The 18,146-nt window shown below is 40.0% G+C and overlaps 1 protein-coding gene across 1 annotated transcript in view; it reads left to right on the top strand.

The window, feature by feature from the left end:
• Positions 1–3,567: 3,567 nt before the first annotated feature.
• The window catches only part of RNF44 (ring finger protein 44), a 928,909-nt gene continuing 914,330 nt past the window's right edge, over positions 3,568–18,146 (top strand). Inside the window, exon 1 of the mRNA XM_053717041.1 lies at positions 3,568–3,725. The gene's annotated coding sequence lies outside the window, so the exon portion shown is untranslated. The remainder of the gene's footprint in view (positions 3,726–18,146) is intronic.

Here is an 18,146-nt window from a genome sequence, read left to right as displayed (position 1 = left end):
ACTGTTACACCAGATATGAGTGGTGGCACTGGGCAAGTGGGCACAGTATACGCTGTGAGCCTGAGCTGGCAGGCAGGCTGCAATTAGATTACACAGGGAAAAAAAAAGCAGACTGATGTTCTAGCCCTAAAAAGGGCTTTTTGGGGTGCTGTCCTTACAGCAGAGATCAGATGAATCCTTCAGGACTGTAGTGGACACTGAATACACTAGCCTAGCTATCGATTTCCCTATTAAATCAGCAGCAGCTACACTGTCCCTCCTCTCACTAAGAATGCAGGCTCAGAATGAATCTAAAATGGATGCTGTCCAGGAGGTGGGAGGGTCTGGGAGGGAGTGTCTGCTGCTGATTGGCTGGAATGTGTCTTGTGACTGTGAGCTACAGGGTCAAAGTTTACTCAATGATGATGAATAGGGGGCGGATCGAACATCGCATATGTTCGCCGTCCGCTGCGAACATGCTATGTTCGCTGCGAACTATTCGCGGCAGAACTGTTCGCAACATCACTAATCTGGTGTAACAGTAGTGTAGATTTAAAAAAAAAAACAACACTTTTTTGACTGTGTTAAATAATAGCAGTCAGTTTCCTTCACACGTGTGCGTTTAAGTGCCTGCCTGCCAGGACACAGTGTCACCCCAGTGCAACTCATATCTGGTGTAACAGTAGTGTAGATTTAAAAAAATAAAAAAAAACACTTTTTTGACTGTGTTGAATAATAGCAGTCAGTTTCCTTCACATGTGTGCGTTTCAGTGCCTGCCTGCCAGGGCACAGTGTCACCCCAGTGCAACTCATATCTGGTGTAACAGTAGTGTACATACCTGATGTTTTAAAGCACGTTATTCCAAACAATTTAGGAATGTTAGGTGATTTATGCCCTTTATGGATTAAAACCAGACTCTGCATTAACTATGTAATTTTCCATGGGAGTTTTGCCATGGATCCCCCTCCGGCATGCCACAGTCCAGGTGTTAGTACCCTTGAAACAACTTTTCCATCACTATTGTGGCCAGAAAGAGTACCTGTGGGTTTTAAAATTCGCCTGCCTATTGAAGTCTATCCCGGTCCGCCCGTTCGCGAACAGATGCGGATGTTCGCGACCGCTGTTCGCGATCGCAAAATTTTAGGTTTGCAACATCACTAACTACAACACATGCACACTGCAGTGATTTAACTCACATACATGCTTGGCTTGCCAAATTTCCACATAGTACAATTATTTAAAGGGACATAAAATCCAACATATTATTTCATGATTTAGATAGAGTGTTTCTCAAGCGTAGTCTTCAAGTACCCCCAACAGGCCAGGTTTTCATTATAGCTGAGCCAGTGCACAGGTGAAATAATCTGCTGATCAGTAACCATGGTTGCTAAACATGCTCTCACCCATCAACTGATTATTTCACTGGTTCCGCTTTAATAAAAAACCTGGCCTATTGGGGTACTTGATGACTGCAGTTGAGAAACAAGGAGATAAAGCATACAATTTTAACTTTCCATTTTACTTCTATCATTACATTTTCTATATTCTCTTGGTATCCTTTGCTGATGTTTAAGGCCTAGCTGAGCACATTGGATGGGCCAATGAGAAGAGGCATATATGTGCAGCCACTAATAGGTAGCTTGTTCACAGTACTCCATTGCTGCTCCTGAGCCTATCTAGTATGCTTTTCAACAAAGGATACAAAAGGAATAAAAGTTGTTTAAAATTGCATGCTCTATCTGAATCAAGAAAGGAAATATTTGAGTCTCATGTCTTTTAACCCACTAATATTAACACAAAGCACGAAAAATAAATACATAGATAATTACTTCTGCCTCCTTTTATTGTAACATTTCACAGTTATCATGTTCATTACTGGAAGGCCATTAGAAATTTGACACATTTAGGGTAGGCTGAAGTGTTACAAGCTTGTTACTCTAGATGAGGTGTACACTTTATACTGAAGTGTTGACATAGTACAATTCTGCATTTTGAAATGACAAAATATTGATTGATGTCCATGGCATGGATTCAGCTGAATCATGAACCCTCCACTGCATAGTGATTCCCTTTGTCCTTGTGCACCTCAAGAGTGTGTGCGCCCTACTTTGATTTTGTCCCAACATGTCACCTGCAGTGCCACAATCAGTCATCACCGATATGTTACCATAATGATTTTTCTACTGGTGAGATTTTGTTCCATTGAGCATTTATTTTTTTACTTGTAAATGAAAACTTATTTCAAAATGCAGTTCTAAATGCCCGCCATAAAACGTGGAAATGGTATGCTCCTTTGACATCCTTGTTAATAAATTAAGAGGCTTAATAAGTCTTCTAAAAACTAAACAATGGTAAATTGCTAGTGAAAATATTTACGTCTATATAGGATCATTTTTTAATAGGAAAGTTAGAGATTCTACGACCCCAAAGTGCATAGGCATGGATGTCTTTTGCAGGCAACTAAAAAAAAAATTAAAAAATGAATACAGCATAATATAGCAACATGTGTGTTTAAATGAAACAGTAGGAACACCACTCTTGTTATAGGGAACCAATATCACTCAAAAGTATATGTAATTATACATGTGGAGATGTTTTGAGCTTTAAAGGGACATTAAACACTAAATAAACCATTTCTTGAATATTGTATTCAAAGCAAAGATTTGCCTGAGAATAAATTGTACATGTATTTTTTTAAATTATATTAGTTGTTTAAATATTGAAAAAATAAGGGTAACATTCTTATGTATATAAAGAAGTGGGTGCCGCCATTTGAGACGCGTTTGTCAAACCCCAAGACCCAGCGCCAGTTAAATCCCCTGAATGATCAGGTGGCGCTGGGAAACATCGGTTAAGAAAATGCTCCCAAGCCACGTCATAAGGAGCTGAGACGCTCAGACGCTTACTCTTCTCACTCTCAGCGTTACCAGCAAGCTGGAAGCGCTGGGACTGACGTCACCTGAGCGTTCAGCGAACTCCCAGCATTTGACTTGGAAGCCTTCCCCAAACGCCCCAAGTGAGGCTGGGCTCGCTGGAGGTGCTTGCCGAACGTGGCTATTGTAACTTAGGTTACATATTCTGATGAGGCCAATTAGGAATGGTTAAAAATGGCTTACTAGAGTGTGTAACCAATGACTGTGTGGAATATAGCTGTGTATGTTTAGCATGAATGGGAAAGCCCACAATATTCAGAATTAAATTACAGGAAAGAAGAACAAAATAAATAATGAAATTATATTGTAAAGTTGTTTTACTATATGTGATTAAACAATTTATAGAAATATATTGAGGTGTTTAATTGTCCCTTTAATATTACATAAATATTTGCTAAGTGCTTGTAAGAGTTATTGATTTTGTAGTTGCACGCTCATTTGTTTGAAAGGTGTTTACGGTAAGTTTGTTCACGTGCCTACTATAGGATGGCTAGGACAGCCTTTGTTCTACTTTCTTTAGTATGTTGACTACGGTAGTTTTGACTGTACCTGTATACTAGGAAAATTATGGTAGCGCTTGCTGCTATGTCAGTGTTATAGGGTGATTACGGTAGTCTCCCCCGCCCCAGCTGTTTGGTACCGGGGAGGGGGGGATCACGGATTTTCACAGCCCCCGGTGTCCTTATGGAATTGTGCATGATCCGGCCTTTGTGATCACCCTTCCCCGGCGCGGATGTTGGGGCCTGCAGCAAAGGGGAGGGTGATGACAAGAGGCTGAAGCAGAGCCGGTGGTAGGACCTGAAAAACGGCAGGTAAAGAGAGCTAGCGGGAACTGCACTGACATCATACTGTAATGTAATGCAGGCTACTGTGTGCAAGGCGGGGCTGTAGCACATACAGTTGTGTATACAATCTGGACGTATGCGTATATGTAGGCTGCGCAATTGAAACTGTATATATTCATATTTATACAGTGGTTTGACACCTGTATTTATTTTGCAAGTATGCAGTGACTGCACATTGTGTATACTCGCATCGTTTTATTACTGCACGTGTCTGTATGATGAAGAGTATTCACATGACCGTACACAGGGATTAATCGTCTATAAATATTTGCATATAGTGTAGAATATTTTTCTTAAAGTGATAGCACCTATTTGTTTATGCAAGGCCTACATATCTGTATGTGTAGGAACGTATGCACAACTGTGTGTGTATGTATGTTTTTTATATATATTATATTTATATATAATATATTTTATATATATAATGCAATGTATGCACATTGTCGTGTATGTGTTCGTATGTCAAGGATTAACAGACTTGTGAAATGTAGGACCAGACAGAATATTGATGAATCATTTTTTTTAAGAAGCCAGGAAAGGGTGTTCTATAATTCTGTGTTGGTACCCTAGGGATTGTTCATCTTTGTATTTATTCAGGGCAGCACATTTCTGAATGTTGGTTGTACAAATGTTCAACAGCACAGGGGTTGCTTATCACTGTGTGTACATGTGTATAAGTACTATACATCTATATGCACATTTATAACTATAGTTGCAGCTCATCAATGTATAACTGACTGATTATTTCTGCTTTATGCAGTGGCAGCACACATATTTCTTTATGCATGGTACCTGCATGTTTATGTATCAGGGATGCACATATATTTATTTAGGCTGTACATGACTGTATGGGTATATATATAATTAGTATGAAGGATCTGTCTTTTAGGATTGCTGATATACTTATATACTGTATAAGTACAGGTACAATTTGTTTATGTTTCTTTGCAGGGTCCTTGCATTTTTGTGCATATGTATATGACCTGTTCGTGTTTGTATGAACTATATGTCTACGTGTGAAGATAATTTCACCTCCCAAAATAATACACAAATGTGTTTCATTGCACATTGTTTAAGTGTAAGTAAACACCTTTACACATGTATACAAAAGTGTGCTGGTTCTGCACAAATACACAGGATGTGCAGTCTCTATAGTCGCATGCACACATATACTTGCATTCCCTGGGTAAGCGTACACAGGTGCAATCATTGAATGGAGTGCAACCCCTGAAGTAATATTACTAGATAACACATATACAGCGTCTTCATACACTCATGAATATGTGCATCTCCTAAGCACATACATACAGAAAGAGAAGCAATCTGCCAGGAACGAACAACAGCTCAGTGGCTTGTTCTATGGCCTTGTTACCACCTGAGAGTTGCTTCTTTTAGCCCAATTGTGCTTTTCGCACAGGAGAACTTTCATTAAGTTTATCAGTATGAGATTGCCTAACAAGGTCAGTCCAGCCCAGAAATACCAGGCAATTCTCTGAACAAGGTAAATGGCAACCCCAGACGATCGTTTTAGTCTCCTTTGGGCCTCCTCAGTAAAGTGCAGCCAAATCCCTTTAGGCGCATTGGGCAAGGAGTCCACATCTGGTTTCCCCTATCACCAATTGCCTGGCATTTCAGGGCTGGACTGATATACTGCAGGAAAGTTCTCCTCTGTGAAAAGCACAATTGGGCTAAAATAAGCTACTCCCAGTGACAACCAGGCCATAGAATAAGCCACTGAGCTGTTTTCGTTCCTGGCCGATTGCTTCTCTTTCTGTATGTATTTGTATTATGACCCTGGGTAAAGCCTCCCTAAGGGTGATGTGGGAAACCTGATGTGTACTCCTTGCCCATTGTGCTTAGAGGGATATTGCTGCACCTCACTGACGAGGCTCAAAGGAGGCAAAAGCCATTGTCTGGGGTTGCCATTTGCCTTGTGTAGTGGGTAGAGGATGGCACAGATGATGCACAAGAAGAGTGGAAAAGGATTATGCTAGGTTATGTGATAATATGAACAGAAAGGAAGGATGACACATTGGGGGGATATAACACGGGGGGGGATGAAGATCTAAAAAGGTGAAAGGGATGTGCCATTTGAGGTGGGAAGGATGATACAGCAGGAAGGGATGACATGGAGTGGATGATACAGAAGAGGGAGGGGATGGCACATAGTTAGAAAAAGTGTTATATGGAAGCAGAGGCTGTCAAAGGAGGGAGGGTGCCACATAGACATAATCATATATTCTATAGTAAATGTGGTGCAGTTTAGCTAATGGCTGGTCTGTATTTAAGCCACCTGATTGTGGATGGGCAGTGTCCACTTACAGGCCTATTTGACCTCTGAAACTGAAAAAGCATTAGTGTCTTAGTTTGCAGGCAGGTCCTTTTGTGTGGTGTTAGCAAGTGTACTTTATGGTTACATCACTGGTTTAGTTACAGGAGGCCGCAGTGTAAAACTTGTATTACACACAGAAGTCTGCCTGGATATTACTGCTAGCTGTGGGGATTGGTTGTGATAATGGAGAGAACAGACTGCTTTCCATTTCACAGCATTTGCTGTCTGCAAATCAATGCATTCCTTAGAACTGCTTGGTGATCATGTGCATTCTCTGCTTAAAGTGCATATTGATGTGGGTCAAGCATTCCATATGATTGAACTTCCTTAGATTCCTTTATGTATGAGGAAACCATTTTGTTAAAATGCTAATAGGTTATATACAGTATATATGTTTCAAACAGAGTTTAAACATCAGCATTTGTCTCTTTCTCCCTTTTTATACTTGGGCATTTAGATTTGTTCAGAATATTGAAGACCCACACAGATTTATTTATATAGAGATAGATGTAGACTAACCCAAATATTTACTTATCAGAAGTAACATTTTATAAGCCGCGGCTCCCTGGCTGACAGAAATTGTCGAGCTAAACTGGTAATAGCTAAATATAAATGCTTCAGAAATAAAAAATTGTGTCCTAAGCATGTCCTTACTGTTTGAATTCCTCATGGGTCAGCAGTTCATTTTCTATCTGAGTGTTAATCTCCCTTTGTTTATTATTATTATTATTACTACTACAGTGTTCAGTTCTTTAGACTACAGATGTAACATTGATATTAAATTGAGGACCTTGATGATTATGCTCTTTATAACTTACCGTAATCATTGTTTTGAAAGAAGAGACCAGAATGTTATGAATAGTGGAAAAGGTGGTTGACTCATTCTAGGAGTATGAAGGCTTGCCATGTATGGGGGCCTTAAAGACTACTACACAGAGAGTCACTTTAATGTGCAAAGCAGCACATTTCAAATACTTCCAACCAATCATGTTGCATGTTTAGGTGCAGTCAGAAAGGGAGAGTGTTTGAATTAAGTCTGTGACAGGTAGTTTATGTCATTACTAGTGCAGCATAGCTAGATTAAATTCAGTGTAATTTACATTTAGCCTTGATCTTGGAATTTAGACTGGCAGTTATTTGACTGTTTTAAAGGGACAGACTACTTGAAAATGTTTATTGTTTAAAAAGATAGATAATCCCTTTAATACCCATTGCCCAGTTTTGCATAACCAACACTGTTATATTAATGTACTTTTTACCTCTGTGATTACCTCTGTAGACTGCCCCCTTATCTCAGTTCTTTGGACAGATTTGCATTTTAGCCAATCAATGCTGACTCATAAATAACTCCACATGAGTGAGCACAGTGTTATCTGTATGGCACACATGAACTAGCCTGAGATAAGAGGCAGCTTTCAAGCAAATTAGCATAGGAGCCTACCTAGGTTTAGCTTTCAGCAAAAGATACCAAGAGAACAAAGCAAATTTGATGATAAAAGTAAATTGGATAGTTGTTTAAAATTGCATGCCCTATCTGAATCATTAATGTTTTATTTTGACAGGACTCCCTTTAAGAGCTGACATTTTACTTTTCATGACAACTCACAGCCAATAACATTGTCACAACACAGTAAGTCATCCATTGTTAGAAAGGTGAGTGGTGGTTACTCACCTTGAGATAGGTAGTTCAGGTTATTCATGTATTACTGTTAGGCATATGGTTAACTCAATCCAATGTAGGGAACCAACAATATCTTCAAGCAATGCAAATGCAAACGCAGACAGGAGCTCACTGCTAGCTCCAAAGTACATCCAATAAACAAAGGTGTCCACAGCATAAGCTTCCAAATCTTTTCTTTATTTAGGGAAGGATTCAAAGGTACAAAAATAGCAGTAACGTTTCAGGTTATACACCTTTAGTCGCTAAGGGTGTATAACCTGAAATGTTACTGCTATTTTTGTACCTTTGAATCCTTCCCTAAATAAAGAAAACTATCCAGGGATTCCAGAGAGGGCAATGTGTTGCAGCCCTATCTGGCATTCAAGGGGTTAGCAGCTGCCATATTATGGTACTAGTGACATTATGGTACTGATGATATCTTGGCTGCTAAAGTGTGGATGCTGTGATCTTCTTGCAGTGATCCTTAAACATACAGGGCTTGATGATTAAAAACTCGCCGGCAATTTAGAAAAATCACACAATCTTTGGGGGCTTTTTTTTAGCATTATATTGTATATAGTGTCTCTCCTTCTGCATAGTTAGATAAACAGATCTCACACTAAAATTTGCATATCTAAAAATTTTTAAGGGACCTCAAAGTACTTACGAGACTGGTTAGATAATCTCGCCTAAGAGCACAGCTTTAGATCATTAGGCCCATAGGGAAAAGAGCAAACAAAGTCTGTGTTGAATATAGCAATGTTTAACTTGAAATTTGAAGTCTTCACTTTCAAAGCCCACAACTTTCAGTTAAATTTCATGAAGAGGTGCAAAATAAATAACTAAATTGCAGGGTATTCATTCTATGCCCAATTAAACATTGTATATTAGAATCTCAGTGTTTGATGTCCCTTTAACAAGTGTGCCTGAAAAAAAGGCTTCTTTATAGTAAATGCTTTGCATTTCTATTTTTTCTATTTCAACCCTTTAAAACTGTATATTCTGAACCATAGAGGTATGTGGAACACCTTTATTTTGGTCTTAAACCAGAAATATCATTCTTCTTGCTGTAAATGTGCTGGGGATGAAAACGTTAAAGTGATAACAAATGTAGATAGGACAAAGTGGAGAATATTCTGATGTATATCTCTCTGGATATGTAGAATATCAGATACTCAGTGCACACTGTTGCCGGTCAGATTTCTGCCAGTTGTAAGAGCAAATGCAAAGGCTGCCGCACAGTAATCTTTTAGAAGTTTATGTACAGTATAAGTAAGGTGTATATTTTTGTTTTGGATTCTTTTTAACAGTTATGATATTGAGAAATTAGGGTTCGGTTCCAAACTTACCCACTCACATTTTTATCTTCAGTGCACTGTATTACTGGTTTAAATATCGGCTTCCGTTGTGGGAGGAACTAGTTCGGGCATGCAAAATTTGCGCCGTAGGTGAGAGAGCTACACCACCAACGGCATCATTGAGTTATTGGTGAGAGGCTGCAATTTCTTCACCGGACTACAAGCACGAAGGTGGGAGTGAGAGTACTGCCTTTGTGCATCCCTGATCTAGAAGCCACACATAGCTATTCTGGTCCACTTGCCAGGACTGCGATCCATCTATTCAGCTCCAGCAAGGAACACAGTCGTCAGACAGCCACTGTTGGGATAAGTCGTTGGTAACGCTGAACAGCAGCGCTCCATGCTGCACAGAGAGGCCTGAGACCACTTACCTTGAGGACAGCGATCCTGGATATCGCACAGAAGAGGCAGGTGTCAGCTCACATAGAGTCCAGTGCCACAACGGAGGATTGATCCCAAGACCCCATGGTGGCTTGAGTGTGAGGGGGGCGGTTTATCACACTCTCCAGCACTCGCCACCAAAGGGAAGGAGATAACAACATCCATAACCACCATTTACCATTGCTTCCCTCCCAAGGGTTTTTACCCTCAGAAGCGCATATACAGGATTATTCCTCAAATACCTCAAATCACTGAACTGCGCTGAAGAGAAATAGGCTATCGAGAGTCCGAAAATAGCCTCAAGATAAGTAACTGTCTTCTTTTCTACACCTTGTTTTTGCTCATAAATGATTTTTCCCCCATCTGTTAAGAGTATGTGTAAGGATCCAGCATTTGTTTTCCCCAGTTCTTTTGTGTGGGCTGGATCGTTGGCTAAGGTCATCTAGCTGGGGTAAAACTATGTCCTCAAACCTAAACCTGGAGACCCTTTAAACTAAATATTCTGAACACAATTAAATTACTAGCTTACAACGTGAATAAAGCATTTTACTGTGGAAAAAATAGGACTCAAATATTTGTGAGACTCCTGTGTGAATGTCATACAGGAGATAAAGCAAGTACTGTTCTTAAAGAAACTACGTGTCAAGCTTTGTTACAGCACATCCCATTAAGAGAACTCATGATATCTTAGATTCAAGTGCTTTGAACCTTTGGCAAGGACTTGCTTACAAGATCATATAGAGGAAAGCACTGTTCTATCTTTTCAGTGTATCCTTAAAGACCACAGTTATTTGTCTTTACTGATTTCAAGTTTTCATCTATAACATAACACAATTATACCACCTAAAGTTGTTTTTGTCTTTTTTTAGGAGACTCAGAACTCCTTATAAGCATGGGTTTATATGACTGTGCTATAAAAATATCTATGTATTAATTTACAAGCAATATAATACATTTTCCTCCCCTTTAGTTAACAGGAGTTGCTAGACACAGCATTCTAAGGAAGTATAATTTGTTGGCTAGAGACTTTGTATTGTGATAATTATTCTCTGATGTTAAAAGTTTTAACAGCCTTTTTTTTTCTTCCCTACATGTATGCTTAAAAGATTGTCATAGCAATAACTCAAGAGAAAGTCTCTGATATATTTATATACTCCATTATTCTGGCCATGTTTCACTTATAAGATCCTTCAGAGGAAAGCATAAGATACACCTATGAATATTTGCTTAATGCTTATTTATCTTACAGTTTAACTCTACCAAAGCACCTACAGTTGGCGGGACTTCATAGAATGCATTCCCGTGGTGGTTTCTGAGGCCCGATACAATTATTACCAATATGTAGACTCATATACAACTATTATAAGGTAAAAACTTTGTTGGAGTCTAGAGGGGTATTCTCAATTCTAAGAGTCTGTTAAACTTATATTTTCTCCCACTCCTATGTTGCTTTTGTCACCAATATCTATAGACACATTTTCTAACACTCATAACCACTTTTGGGTAAAAGTTTTTTTCAGATTTTTAATTTTTTTTGTTTGTTTTCTTTTTAAAGACACGATGAGTCCACGGATTTCATCCTTACTTGTGGGATTACGCCTCCTGCTCAGCAGGAGGAGACAAAGAGCATCACAGCAGAGCTGCTCCTCCTTTCCCTCCCACTCTAGTCATTCTCTTAGCCTACGTTAGTGATAGGAAGAGGTAAAGTGAGGTGTTAGTTATAGATTCTTCAATCAAGAGTTTATTATTTTTAAAGTAGTGCCAGAGAGTGCTACTTTGTTCTAGGGTGTAGCCTAGTCCAGATCAGTCTCTTTAGTAGAGCATTTGGTGGCTTTAAAGCAATAGGAACTGGTGGGACATAATTTTCACTGCGCCTCCTATACATATTTGCTGCCCTAATCCAGATAGCCTAAGCACATTTAACTCAGGCTTATCTTATTCCACAGGGCTATGGGAGGGAGAGGACCTCTTACACCTGCTGGACTGCCATGCTGTCGCACAGCATTCAAGGTAAGTGCTAACTTTATTTTTTCTGGGGACATCATTCTCTCAGAAGAAATTGAGCACTACACTGCATACAATCACATGTCAAGGGCTAAGATAAAGATTGGCCTCTTTATTGTGATGGGACTGTGGTCTCTTCTTGAGGGAGAGATATGTTACACAGACACTGGGGCTGGAATCGGTGTTATTTTACTTCCGGCGGTTTAACATAAAATATGCCGACTGGGAGACGTCTAACTTTTATTTTCTGGTGCCAAACGGAACATATAGAGCTACCTTACTTGCGGTAGCATACTCGGCTTAAGTTTTCTACATTTAGGCTTAGTTGCTATATCTCCCGGTGTCAGATCTATAGACCTTAATGGCGACCGGGAGATTGAGTAGGATGACGCCCATGATGGGCGGAGTTATCTTCCCGCCATTTTGGAGCTCCTTCCTCCATCTCTGGATGCAGTACAGTCAGAGTGCTGGGAGATGGAGTACTGTCACGCCCACAAGGGGCGGAGCTTTACAAGCTTTGTTAGTTGCGCTTTCTACCTCCATTATGATACCGGAGGGTAGAGCGTTTCACACAACTATATAGCGCTCAGTGCTAGACCTAAATGCATCGTGTGTCAGACGTGTTAAGGTCTCTGATTGTTATGCTGTTAATTTGGACACTTGAGCACCTTCAGCACAATAGCTGAGGTTCAGTAGGTCCAGAACTGTTTGCTTACTAATTAAATGTCAGTTTGCAAAGCACACAAACACAATGTTATTTTTAAACTCTAAAGACAGTAAAGTTTTTTTTATCTGTGATCTTTATTATATAGATTCAGTTGCTTGGGTTAGTTCCTCCTTGTGATAGGATACTACAAAAGCACACAAAAGATAATGCTATTTTAACATTTAAAGAAACAGTACTATTTTTTATGTGTCACTTTTTTATTATATATATATATACTCCTTTTTAAAGCTACTGCTGTTAAGAGTCTGGGGACACCGGTCAATCCATGCCACAATTTTCTACTATAGTGTCCGGAATAATTTTATGAACCACGGGCAGTGCTCTGCGGTTCCTTGCAAAGACATTGCTTTTAGATGTACATAGTGATGTTCATAAATATTAATATTCTTATTGGATTGTTCTGCACAATCGGACTGGATAAAGCTTTCACATTGGCTAATTCCTTTATTTAAATTTCTTCCCTTCCAATTATCAAACTGGGAGCAGAAATAAGATGTTCTTTTAAAATTTAAAGAGACAGTAACATTTTTTTTCTGTGTAAATTTTATTAAAAGAATTGCGGTTGTTTATTTGTTAATTCATCCTTTGTGATGTAGGATGGTACAAAAACACACAAAAATGAGTTACTTTAAGATTTAAAGAGACAGTAACGTTTTGTTCTGTGTACATTATAATAAATGAATTTCAGCTGTTTATTTGTTAATTCATCCCATGTGACTGAGGATGAAACAAACGCACACAAGAATGGAGTTTCTTTTCAGATTTAAGGGCACAGTATTGTTTCCTATGTGAAAAAATGTATTCATATTTATTTTCTCTTTTGGAATCTACTCCCTCTATGGCAATTGCTGTTTGGGAGTCTATTAACAATGGCCACAAATTTTTCCTATAGTTTCCGTCAAAATTTTATGGCCCACATGCAGTGCCCTGCGTTCCTTCACACTCTTCTTGGGGTTATGATGCATTCTATATTTTTCCACAAGGTAAAAGCATTACTAGAGGAATTGCTATTCTAAATGGTTCCTCCATGTTACTGAGAATCTCAGTTTCAGATGGAATGGTACCTTAGGCATTCCCTATATTTACAAGACTGTTTCCCATAGCCGACTAGGCTAAGAAGGCTGGACGACCCTTAGCGGATAGTCCTATGGAAAAAAAATCGTAATGGGACACCCCAGGGTTTACAATGGCAACCATTTGTGTACTTTGCTACCGTCACTAATGTGACGGCATATTGGCTTGATGCGTTGTCTGATGCTATTAGTCAGTAGCTTCCCTGGATAAAACCCAGGACTGGATAAAGCTTTCACATTGGCTAATTCCTTTATTTAAATTTCTTCCCTTCCAATTATCAAACTGGGAGCATAGGTGGCTCTGGTTTAGCTCTTGGGACCTTATGGTTAGAGCCTTGTCTTACAGATATATGTCCTAAGACTAAGATTTTGGTGATTCCTTGCCAGGAGCAAACATTGTTGGGACCTGGCTTGACGAAATAAATTTTTTTTTTTAGCCTGCTGTTGAATCAAAGACAGCATGGGGAACGTGCCCCGGACCGGAATGGGATCTTGTAGGGGGCTGACTTCCAGTTTTCGCTCAAGTTTGGTTTCAAGCTCAAATGTTTTCCTCTCAGAGACAGTTTCTGCTTTCAAGATTGTCTGCAGATCAGACAAAAGGTGAGATGTCCTTACACTGCGGACCTCTCAGACCTGGGAGATGATTGTTTTCAGTTCTAATACTGGTACAGGATCTAGGGTTACCGATCAGGTTGTGATTCTCGAAAAAGGAGAATCTTCAGACCATTTTTTAAGAAGGGTCCTGTCCTTCAGGATGGAAACTATTGATTTGTTCCATTCCTCCCTTGATCCTAGAAAGTCAATTTATGACAATGGTGGATTAAAGGACAAGTGCCTTCATGTGCCGTTCACGAGAATCGTCTCAAGTTCTAGGCTTTGCCTGTCTGGATAAACACTTCCTGTTCGTGGTCCTTCCTTTCTGTCTTGCCAGAGTTCCGAGTTCTTATGGAGGCTCTGGGATCGCTGTTGGTGGTGCTTTAGTTATGGGGCATTGCAATGGCGCCCTATCTGGCTGATAACCTAGTCCAGCCGTCATCCTTACAGCAAGCAAGATATACACAGACATGGTGTTATACTTCCCGTGCTCTCACGGGTGGAAGGTGTCTTTGGAAAAGTGTTCCTTAGCCCCAAGTACAAGGGTCGCTTTCTTGGGAATCATGACAAATTCCATATTAATGAAGATTTTTCTGACTGAGGTCAGGAAATCAAGTTCTATCAATACTGGTTCAGTCCTTCAGTCCACTTCTCGGCCTTCAGTGGCTCAGTACATAGAAGTAATTGGGCTGATGGTAACGACAATGGACAATAGCCGGACAGATAGCTTAGCATGCTAAGGCACTGTGGCTGAGTTATGTTACAACCCAAGGGTTGCAGGTTCAATCCCTGGTGAGGTCCACTCAACCTTTTATCCTTACAAGGTTGATAAAATGAGCAGTGCCTTGTGACCCTTAAATTTCCGTTTGTTCGTTCCACTTCAGTCCTCTGCAGTTAAGCATACTCAAGCAATGGAACGGAGACTATGCAGACTTGTCTTCTCAAATAACTCTGATTCAGGAGACTAGGGACTATCTTCTATGGTGGTTGTCTCTGGATAGCCTATCACAGGGAACATGATTTAGCAGAGTGTGAACTCAGGCGGAGTCTGTTCTTTTTATAGACTCCCTGGAACTGAGGGCGAGCTTCAAGGCACTTCTGATTTGGCCTCAGTTTCATCTGTTTTCAGACAATATGACGACGATCTTACATTAATCATCGGGAGGAACGAGATGTTCCTTGATGATGGCTGAGGTAGCCAAGATTATCCAGTGGGCAGAGGCTCCTTATCTGTCAGCAGTCCATATCTCAGGGGTGGACACTTGGGGAACGGATTTTCTGCATAGACAGACTTTTCATCTGGGAGAGTGGGAACTCCGTCCGGGAGTATTCTCCGACCTGAGTTTCAAATGGGATCGGCTGGAGTTGGATCTCATGGCATCTTGTCAGAATGCCAGGCTTCTGGTATACGGGTCCAAGTCTAGGGCTCCCAGTCCGAGCTGATAGCTGCCTGGACAGTTCTTGGTCCTTCGGCCTAGAATATCTATTTTCCCTGTTTGCGCTTCTTTCCCGGGTGATTGTTCAAATCATATAGGAGGAGGCATCAGTGATTCTCCTAGTTTCTGCGTGGCCTTGCAGGTTTTGGTATGCAGATCCGGTGGCTTTGTCATCTGTGCAACCTGGACACTTCCGTTGTGGATGGACCTCTTATTCAGGGTCCTTTCTTCCACCCAAATCTAATTTCCCTGAAGCTGCTTGTTTGGAGTTTGGACGCTTGATCCTAAACAAGCGAGGTTTCTCTGATTCTGTCATAGATACCTTAATTCAGGCATGTAAGCCTGTATCTAGGAAGATTTTCCATATGATAGGGCATAAATATCTTTATTGGTGTGAATCCAAGGGTTACTCATGGAGTGGAATATGATTCCCAGAATTTTGTCTTTTCTCCCAGAAGGATTGGAGAAGGGTTTCTCAGTGAGTTCCCTAAAGGGTCAGATCTCTGTTTTATCTATTTTGTTACACAAGCGGCTGGCAGATGTCCCAGATGTTCAATCCTTTTGTCAGGTTCTGATAAGAGTCAAGCCTGTATTTAAACCGATTGCTCCTCCATGGAGTTTGAATTTCGATCTTAAAGTTCTTCAAGGGGTTCTGTTGAACCTATGCATTCCATAGATCTTAAGTTGTTATCTTGGGAAGTTTTATTCTTGTTGCCATTTCTTCTGCTTGATGAATGTCTGAGCTTTCGGCATTACAATATAATTCGCCTTACCTTATTTTTCATTCGGATAAGGTGGTGTTATGTACTAAACTGGGTTTTCTTCCTATGGTTGTTTCAGACAAGAACCTTAATCAAGAGATTTTTGTTCCTTCCTTGTGTCCTAATCCTTCTTCTCAGAAGGAACGTCTGCTACGCAATTTAGACGTAGTCCGTGCCTTAAAGTTCTACTTACAAGCGACTAGGGACTTTCGTCAATCGTCGTCCTTGTTTGTAATTTTTTCAGGGAACCATAGGGGTCAGAAAGCTACGGCTACCTCTCTTTCTTTTTGGCTGAAGAGTATCATCCGTTTTGCATATGAGACTGCTGGACAGCAGCCTTCTGAAAGAATTACAGCTCATTTCACTAGTGCTGTTGCTTCCTCATGGGCATTCAAAAATGATGCTTCTGTTGAACAGATTTGCAAGTCTGCGACTTGGTCCTTTCTTCACACTTTTTCTAAATTTTACAAATTTGTTACCTTTTGCCTCGGCTGAGGCTTTTTTTGGGAGAGAGGTTATTCAAGCAGTGGTGCCTTCCGTTTAGGTTCCCTGTCTTGTCCCTCCCTTTTCATCCGTGTACTGTAGCTTTGGTATTGTATCCCACAAGTAAGGATGAAATCCGTGGACTCATCGTGTCTTTAAAAAGAAAAGAAAATGTATGCTTACCTGATAAATTTGTTTCTTTTTAGACACGATGAGTCCACGGCCCACCCTGTTCTATGAGACAGGTTATTATTTTTTGTTAAACTTCAGACACCTCTGCACCTTGGCTTTTCCTTTCTCTTCCTAACTTCGGTTGAATGACTGGAGTGGGAGGGAAGGGAGGAGCTATATATACAGCTTTTCTGTGGTGCTCTTTGCCGCCTCCTGCTGACCAGGAGGCGTAATCCCACAAGTAAGGATGAAATCCGTGGACTCATCGTGTTCTCACTATAATTTGTTTGACCTCGCTATTGGATTTCCTCTCATCTAGTGGGTACACCTTACCTAGGCACCACACTAGAATTTTTTTCCATGATTATTCGCTAGTCTGACACTTTTTTTTTTTTTTTTTTTGTCACTCACCTTTTGTTCTTGACACCAATATTTATGTCTATGGACACATATCTTAACACTCACAGATTTAAATCACCAAGTATGCCTCCTAAACAGGATAAAAAAATCCTGTAACAGCCTAGATAGCAATGAAGCTGCAAAAACAAATAATCCAAACCCTACACAGACTAATATTGACACAAACATACTAGTAAAGCAAATAGCTGATCTGTTCTTGCCTCAATTCAAACTCTGAGCTATCCCATCTGTCTAATGAAATTAACCAATTCTCTAATACAGAGCTTGACAAACTCAGGAGCCTGGGAACCATTGGCTCCTAGAAGTGTACCCCTGGCTCCTAACAATTTGGGTTATTCTCCATATATCTATATTCAAATCCAACTGTCTGGCTCCTAATTTTTAAACAGATTTGTCAAGCACTACGTGTCTAATAGAATCACTGAGCTAGAAAAGAGGATGTTCGATATCATAAAATCACAAGACCAATCCATACAACTTTTACAACATCGACTGAACGAGTTAGAAGATAGATCGCGTAGAAGTAATCTAATAATTATAGGGCTTACAGAAAACACAGAGTATGCAGATCTGATCGTTAGCATCAATAACTTTACCTAGAACTCTAGGTATTCCAGAGCAATTTATTCCATTGCCCATAGAAAGAGCTCACAGACTTGGTAATAAATATTCTAAAAATAATGTATTGCCTGCAAATAGACTAATCATTATTAAGTTCCTGAATTACCAGGATAAACTCAGATTCCTTACGTTCTATCGTAAGCATACTTCTTTTGAGTTTAACCAAGAGCCCTGGTATTTCAGGACTTTTCTGCCGCAACCTCAGTTAAGAGGCGAGAACTTGCTCCTTTTTGTTCTCAACTCATTAAGATGGGTATCCAAGCCTCACTACTATATCCTGCTCTCTAACGCTAAATAATGCTGATGACCTAAAAACAATTATAGATAAACTTTATCTCCAATGGTGCCACTGTTTGTCTGTAACTTT

Source organism: Bombina bombina, chromosome 6 (assembly GCF_027579735.1).
Source record: "Bombina bombina isolate aBomBom1 chromosome 6, aBomBom1.pri, whole genome shotgun sequence".
NCBI classification, from domain to species: domain Eukaryota; kingdom Metazoa; phylum Chordata; class Amphibia; order Anura; family Bombinatoridae; genus Bombina; species Bombina bombina.
Note: the sequence above shows the minus strand (reverse complement) of the source record. Positions and strands in the feature narration are given on the sequence as shown.